This window comes from Lotus japonicus, chromosome 1, assembly GCF_012489685.1.
Source record: "Lotus japonicus ecotype B-129 chromosome 1, LjGifu_v1.2".
NCBI lineage: Eukaryota > Viridiplantae > Streptophyta > Magnoliopsida > Fabales > Fabaceae > Lotus > Lotus japonicus.
The window spans coordinates 60,677,071-60,686,131 of record NC_080041.1 but is presented as its reverse complement, the minus strand read 5'-3'; the positions used below and the strand labels follow the sequence as shown (position 1 = coordinate 60,686,131).

General features: G+C 32.9%; 1 pseudogene; it reads left to right on the top strand.

Annotated features, from left to right (window-relative positions):
* The first annotated feature begins 3,957 nt into the window (after positions 1-3,957).
* Positions 3,958-8,832, top strand: LOC130735407 (serine racemase-like; annotated as a pseudogene).
* Positions 8,833-9,061: the final 229 nt, after the last annotated feature.

Sequence of the window (9,061 nt, the reverse complement as noted above, 5' to 3'; positions counted from 1 at the left end):
ATAGCAAGGGAATCTAGCAAAAGACAAGTGGTCCCAAAACATTGAAAACACAACATCACGTGGAAAAGTATTACAGCTTTGAATACATACACCCACTTTCTCAATAAACCACGAAGCAATAATGGAAGTGGAGTTAAGACCAAAGTAAAGACTTCCATTTCCACAATCTCAAACGGCGAGGGAGCAGAGAAAATGTTACTGCAGAAAAAGAAAAAAAACGTGGCTCTTTGGTTAATAATGTGAAAATGTTAGCTACGTGGGCCTTTGGTTAATAATGTGAAAATGTTGCTACGTGGGCCTTTATTTAATATAATGATGAACATTTCATATCAATCTCCTTAGTAGATATTTCACTATAAATTTTTTATTTCTTTGCTTGATACCATTTTCCTGGGTTATTCAAATTTCAGGTTGTCACTGTTTTGTTTCACCTACACTATGCTGCTAAGTTTTATTATTTATCTTCTGCTTTGACACATATAGAAAAAATTATTACTGAAATAAATATTTTATGAAGTGGTGGCCAACAAGAGTTAGTGAAGTGGGACTTGGAAGGTGGAATTGATTCTCATTTCATGGTCTTCATTGATGAAGGTAGGTGGTAGAAGACTTTTTTATCATGCCCGGTACTACATAGTACAACATGGAAGTAAAGCATCCATAATACTAAAAAGAGGATACAAACAAACTTAACTAACCCTATTGAAACCTAGTAACAACTTTGTGGGATTCTTGAAGTGGAACACTAATCAGTGAATCAATGCACACAACACACCTAGCACAAAAGAGAAGAACTTTAACTGCTGCATGCATTGGCTTTGTTTCCCTTAATAAGACATCTTTGTCTATCACATCCAGTGGCTTACCGCCCCGCGACCCTGTGCCTTTGTGGCACACTATGAAAAAGAAAAGTAAACACGTGTGGCTACTACTCATGATAATTCTCTATTGACTATTAGCTTTTTTTTTTTTTTAAAAAGTATCAACTTTCATTTTTATTTGGAAAGAAGTAGAGAAAATGGTTAATGATTTTAATTTTAAATCTATCAATTATATATCAACTTATTTTAACATGGTGTGAATGCTTGAAAGAAATTAACCCGTGTCTTGCTTAGCAGAATTAACACCCTTTTAATTCTTGACTTCTTTTCCTTAACAGAATTAACACCATTAATTCTTCATTCAGTGCAGGTGCTGAATCTCAAATTCAAGGCTGTGAATATCCGTTTTAAAAATAATTTGAAGATTCAGATTCAAACAAAAAAGTTTCTGCAGCCTAAACGTTGAATTTGAGAATGTTTTCACCTTACTAAATTACCTTTTTCATGCCTACCAAAAATTCAATTTTTTTTTGAAAAATGATAATCAATGATATAATGATATATGTATACTACTTTTATGTTAACAAGTAATTAGGGGGTTATAAAACAATAAAAACAAAATCATCATTCAAATGACTTTGAATAATGAGCCTCCATAAAAAAACTGAAATTAAAATGGGCTTCTACTATTTTGGTCCAAAACAATCAGAAGGTGACACTTGTTATGCAAAGAGGCGGGGTAGGCGAGAGTCATTCTTGGAGTGCCAAACCATGGAGGTGGGGCTCACAACCTTCCTTTTTTCTAAAGTATATAGATTGTGGCTATTAGTGGTCAGTCAGTATTAATATAGAGAGCTTGGCATGGGATCCTCTCACTGAGAGCTCTTTTGTGGTATATTATTATTTATTTCTTAGGCTTAAACACTAACATTAGTGTTTTAAAGCAGGGTCGATTTTGCTGATGAGAGAACTCTTCCATAATTGACTCTGACAAACATCAGAGAGAGTTTCAAGAGGCTTGTGGCTGAATTGAAGAAGACCCCTCCGGATATCTTGGATGCTATGAAGAACCAAATATTGTAAAATTGTTATTATATAATAATTATAGTAAAATTGTAAAAACTCGTTCCGTACATGTGTTCCATGTACACTAAGGTTAATAATCAGTTTATTATCAGCTATCTATGGGCAAAGTTAATCATAAATTTGTTTATTTTAGATAATTACGTAAATACAAATTAATGGTATGTAAGCTAATTAGTTTATTTTATTAAATTATAGAATTAAAAATCAACGTAGAATCGTTCGTCCGTGTATCGCACGGAAACGGGCTACTATCCTAGTATATATATATATCACAGAAAATAGTGGAAAGCTAAAAACCCGCTATTTCAAGTGGCAAATAGTGGAGTAGCGGTGAGCCCTCAGAGCGCTAAACTATATATCAAAACAAATATTTAATAAATAAAATTAAACTTGGAGCCTTAATAAATTACTTTTTAAATTAATTTCCATATTTAATTAATTTATTGTACATATATAATAATTCGTTTTGCCATGACAAAACTTGGTCTTTCATGAAATTTTGTACTAGTACTATATATTTTTGTCATATTTTGTCCCAATGAAATTTTGTACTAGTACTAGCCTAATGTTAGGCAACCTTCAACCTAATTAGCAATTGTGTGGAGAGGAATCGATGGAATTTGACAGATGAGAAGAAGATGAAAATAAGGTAAAGAGTTTTGTTTTCATGCTTCATGTTGTCCATTGCAATCTTTCATTCCCAACCCAGCAAACAACGTTTCCAATTTTTTTTTAAATTTATTTCTCTGGTTCAAATGTAAGCATGGATGAATAAGAAGATGAAGGGGTGATGGGTGAGCAGCGGTGGGGCAAGAAAGGGGGCGTGGAGCAGGGAAAAACATGCATGGACCTACGTTATAAGGGGTTGCCCCCACGTGAAAAACAATAATAATGTGCCACTACCATGTTCGTCTATATTACATTGTTCCAATGCTAGCTAAGTTTAGCTGATTGCCCCCCAGTATAAAAAAGGTGCCCAACGTTAGAAAACTATGCCCCCATGGCTTTTTATTTATTCCATTAAAAATTCAAAATTTATCTATTTTTGTTTTTAGTTGATTGTGTTAATCACTAAGATTTTTTTTAGTAAAATTACTGTAACTTAGGTGCTCAAATAATATTTTGGCATGTATTTAGAAAATTTTAGATCATGGAAAAAATCTAAATATTATTGGGTCACCTAAGCATATAGTAGTAATAATTTTACCTAATATTTACCTTGAGTGATTTAGACAACCCTTATTTTCAATATTCTAATTTATCGTTTTTTTTTCTTCATATTTGATTTTAATATTGACTTTGTCATTTAGTAGAAATCATCTGTCTTGATTTTTTTTTATCTTTTTCCAAAATCATTAAAAATAGTCTTCAATTAATTCATTTATTTGTGTTGAAACTTTATGTTTCTTTGATTTTATTTTTTTTGCTATGAATGCATTTATAATTTTTTAGTAATTGATATATTTTATGAGAATTATGGTATGTTATGACCATAAATTCAATTATTTTTATGTTAATTTTTAACTTCAATAATTAAAAAAATTGAAATAGAGAAAGACATATTTTAAAGTGTTTTGTCTTTTAATATTTCAAACTTATATGTATATTTTGCCCCCACGAGTGAAACTTCTTGGATCCATCACGGGGAAAAGGGAGTTTAAGTAAAAGAATAATTAATTAGTAAATAAATTGTTTTAATATTAATTAATCTGGGCCGTTAAATTTTAAAAGTGTTAAATCCAACGCACCTAAATCATTTAACTATTTTGGACCACGGTGAACCTTCACCGTAGGTAAAAGCACAGCCTCAGCCAGTTTCTCCAATTGTAAGTGAAAGTGAGCTTTAAAACACTAGTCTCTTTCTCATCCTTTTGAATTGACATATTGTTTTTATTGTAGACATTGTACTCTTCCTTTATGATGATGACCTTTAACGGATCTGAATGATTGAATAACTTTATGACCTTTAACGAATTAACTGAATATGACAACTTAACGACAATTTGAAGGTTGTTGTGCATGCCCCTATTCTCTATAAATGAAACCACCCTTGTCTTTGATCTTCACAACAACACCTAAGCTAGCACAATATTTCTTGTAAACCTTCACTCACACTCACACTTGCGTTCACAATTTTTTATCTTATGAAACTCTTCACATTCACCAATACATACAACTACTCACTCTCAAATAACTCATAAGGCATTACTTAATTCCACCAATTGTCTTAATTACTCTTCTTGTTTCAAACTTTTGTCCAGGGTGAAGTTATCCAGAACCTGTAAGACTCTAGGGTGAAAGATTATGTTTTCGTTGCAACTTTCTGCTGGTGAGTTTCCAAATTCAGATTCATAAGACATTTACTTATCATTTATATAACTTTCCGCCTCATGGAAATGCCACTACCACTTCGCGCATGTGTGAATAATAGAGGTTGTGAGGATATAAGTGAGTGGATCATTTGATCTACATTTAAAAAAGAAGAACGGTAGTGTGGAAAACAATAAGTTTTTTATTGAGGGATGGTTTAGTTTTTTTAGATAAGCAGGGAATGGTTTAGTAAAAAGCAGATTTTAAAATAACGAGGTATAGACAGATTATTTGTAAGATGGCAAATGAGATAAATAAAAATGAAATAGAAACATATAAATAATAGATTGATCAATAGTCAAAGTTGATACAATTTGTTGATGATAAAGCTTGTATAAAGCCTGATTGTCGAACATCAAAGCAAACCAACATATTCGACATTAATGATAACCAATTGGAGCATTAAGTAGCGTTTAGTAGATATGTGTGAAGGAAACAGAATGGGACATATGAGTTCTTTTCTGTGTTTATCATGTTTTTTAGATGGAACGGAATAAGACATAAGGCTCCAGAAACATGATATTTTAGTTCTCTCAAAAAGGGTGGAACATATGAGAAGAGAACATGACACTCATTAATATACTTTACACTAACAAAATAACCCTTGTTTATTCTCTTATTTCTCCATTATCTATTTCGCTTCAGTCTCCATATCTGTTTCTTGTTGAACCATCCCTCAATTCATCATCTTCCTTTTCCTCATTGTCGTACTCAGTACACATGACTACTCTTCCCGTTTTTTTTTCTTCTGAAAATCAATTTGTAAGTATGAAAAGCAGTGACACCATTTTTATTCATTTCTTTCATAAAGTTACAGACCACGAACATCACCATTTGCACAATAAAACTTTTGCAATCATACATTTAATAATATGATGAAGGTTTAAATACTCTTTTGGTTCCTGTAACCGTAAAAGGAATTAACTCTAATCCTTGTAAAACTTTTACATCAAATTGGGTCCTATAAATTTTTTTTTAATCCAATTAAAGACAAAGTGTGTTTGGGTTTGATGTGCCTTGATTTTAATCCGACTCAGTTTTTCCACGTGGCATTTTCATTTTTTTTAATATAATTAATTCCAAATTCTATTTGTTTAATTCCAAGTCATAACTTAAAATAAAACCTTAATCTAATTAAAAATAACCTAATCTAATTAATCCTTTTTTTGTTACATCATCTAATTAATCCTAATTCCTAATATAATTATTTATCATTCATAATACATAAAAATGAATGCGTTTCCTACTGTAATATCTCGAGCTCTACGTTCTCCCTCCCCCAATTCATCATCTCCCTCAATTCATCCACACAAATTGAAAAAGTGTTTTTAATTTCACCAATTCATCTCCCCCAATTCCTCATCTCGTATGTTTTTATTTCCCCAATTCATCTAATTAGTGGTCTAAGTCCAACTAAATTAAAGTCAAAATCTTTCCCCTAAATCTCACCATCCTTACATGAATTATCACACCATCTATTTAACAGCAAAAATGATGGAAAAAAAAGCATGCAGAGCTTCTCGTAAGTTTTGATATGTCATATAATGAACTTATATTTTGGTAAGATTGACCGATGGAATTCCATCATATAAGTTGATGACCACCTCAACTTACAAAAAGGATTAATTATGCTGATGTAACAAAAAAAAGGATTAACAGCAAGGTGATTAAAAAAAAGGTGCCCAACGTCTAATTAATCTAATTAATCATTTTCTTTTGTTATATCATCTAATTAATCCTAATTCCTAATATAATTAGGATTAAAAAAACCTAATCTAATTAATCCTAATTCCTAATATAAGTTGATATATGATCACCTCAACTTAAAAAAGGATTAACAGCAAGGTGGATGCATATAAAAAAAGCATCCACCTTAATGTTTTAGAATATAGAAAGATGAATTAAAGTAATTGATTGGCTGTAAAATTGAAACGGATGCTTTAGCTGCAAAAAAAATTGGAACAGTAGCAAGGAAAACAAACAGTTGGGAAAACAACAAGTCAAAAGAAATTATAAGAATGGAAAGAACAATGAGTTGTCCACGCCACATCGTGCGCTTCAAAATTTATATATTATAATAGAATAAATAGATTTATTGTTTTGTCTGTCTAAATCACTTCCAACAGGACCTACTAAGATGGAAGAAAATATGCAAATAACAAAGGGAAAATATGCTGCTGATATTTCCTCCATAAGGGAAGCCGCTGAACGGATCAAACCATATGTTCATAGAACACCGGTTCTCACATCCATCTCCCTTGATGCTATGTCAGGAAGGCAGCTGCACTTCAAGTGTGAATGCTGGCAAAAATGGTGAGAATTTTTTTTTGATGAATTGAACAAGTTTAAGGATGTTACTTTTCATTTCTATTATTTCACATTATAATACACTCTCTTTTTACTCTATTGGATTTCAGCGGAGCGTTTAAATTCAGAGGAGCTTACAATGCAGTTTTCTCTCTTCATGACGAAGAGGCTGCTAAAGGGGTTATTACACACAGCAGCGGAAATCATGCTGCAGCCCTCTCTTTGGCAGCCAAGCTTCGTGGGATCCCTGCCTTCATAGTTGTTCCAAAAACTGCACCCACCTGCAAAGTGGATAATGTAATGCGCTATGGTGGTCATGTTATCTTCTCCGAGGACACTATCAAATCAAGAGAGGAGACTGCAGCTAGAGTGCAGCAAGAAACTGGTGGTATACTTATACCGTCATCTAATGATGGGCGCATAATGAGGTACTGTTGAATATTTTACATAGCAATTTACCAATCATATGATGTGAACTGATAAGTTAGTTGTTAGGATCTGTTAGTAAGTTAAACTAGTTGCTAGTTTGTTAGAGGTTAATTTGGAAGGTTAGTTGTTGTATATATGTTGTAAACTCAAGTGTGATTAATTAGTATTTCACTTTCACCTTTCATCAATTCATTATAGATTAGTGCATGTGGTATTTGAAGCTTAGCGATCATATTCCATGTGGTTCTTCTTATTCTTCTTACTGATTGCTCAAGTGTAAGATTTATAACATCGTGTCATTTTGTTCTGTGAAGCTCAAAAAAACATGACATATAACATAGGCATATGGTTAGATTTGAGACTTTTCCATTTCCTATCTATAATTACCTAGTTCGTAATGATATAGTTTTGATGAATTAATAGCTAGTAATGAATTTTCTTTATGCATTGGTAATTTTATTCTTACATACTTTTGCTCTTCAAAACCTTTCTTATTTTGGTTTGCGTATAAAATTTGTAAGACATTAATGAAACACTTGTAAGTTATAACATTTTATACAGAAGCTCGTAATGTTATCGCTTTGCTTTAAGTTTGTGCTTCCATTTCTGCGTTTAATCTGTTTTCTTAACACATATGCTCTAGGAATTGGTTACTGTAACACGATTGCACTTTGACAGATTTGATTGTTCTTGCAGTGGTCAGGGCACCATATCACTTGAGCTTTTGGAACAAGTCCCAAACCTAGATGCACTAGTTGTACCTATAAGTGGTTTGTTTACTTTTTTTTTCTTTCAAGCTATCAGCCAAATGTTTAAAAGTTCACATTTATTTCGGTATCAGCTTCTTGATTTTCCAACAAATGAAAATTGTAGGAGGTGGTATGATCTCAGGAGTGGCACTGGCTGCCAAGTCCATCAACCCTGCTATTCGAATTTTAGCGGCCGAACCTAATGGGGCTGATGATGCAGCACAGTCTAAAGCGGCTGGGAGGATTAATTATCAGGTTGTCTGAGACCAACACAATTGCTGATGGACTTAAAGCATTCCTTGGAGATTGCACATGGTATGTAAGAAAAAATCTCTAGTAATCATGATTTTGAAGTGAAACTAAAGTTTTTGCTCCCCCTTTTGTTATGTTGGTTTTGTTTCACTAGCTTTATGACCGCATACTTCCCCCCTTTTAACATCCCTTGTTCCACAAAATTTGTTTTTTTGTCGGGTACATTGACTTGAGTGATCCACATATCTGGACCTGATGTGCTTTTATTATTTGTTGATTTGTCGAGTTTTCTTATACACTATGTCACAATGGAGCAGGCCTGTGGTTCGCGACCTAGTTGAGGATGTTATAACTGTGAAAGACAGTGAGATCTTGAAAGCAATGGAGCTGTGTTTTCAAGTTCTGAAGGTGGTTGTCGAACCAAGTGGAGCAATTGGCCTTGCTGCGGTACTATCAGATTCTTTCCAGAAGAATCCTGCTTGGAAGGACTGCAACAATATCGGCATTGTTGTTTCAGGAGGCAATGTTGATCTAGGCCTGCTCTGGGATTCTCTGAATAAAGAAATATGAAGTATCGTGTTCTTTTCCTCTCCAGGCACTGTGTATCGTAGTCCATCATTAATATGGGTGGGGTGTTGGGGTCGCTTGTTTGATATATCTTAGTTAACATTTTTTTTTTATCTTTGATCTTTGTTGTAAGGATACTCAATTGTCCTTCAATGAATCACAGCATGATTTCTTGAATCTGTACGTTGAGATGTTGGAGGAATTTGGGTTCAAAGAAGAGGAGTAAGACTACCATATTGGTTTATTGTTTGATATTCGTTTAATTAATGTTTTGATATCTTCTATATGAATGAGCTATGATCTGGAGACTAGTGACGGAACTTGGTGAAACAATTTAGGAGCGCCGAAAAAGATTTCATATACTCATACCAATAAAACATTAAATAATTTTTATATATGAATATTATAAATTTATTAATAATCTTAAAAATTTGCTTCTATTTTTTCCATCTTTGATTTCTCGATTTTTTTTACCTTCAA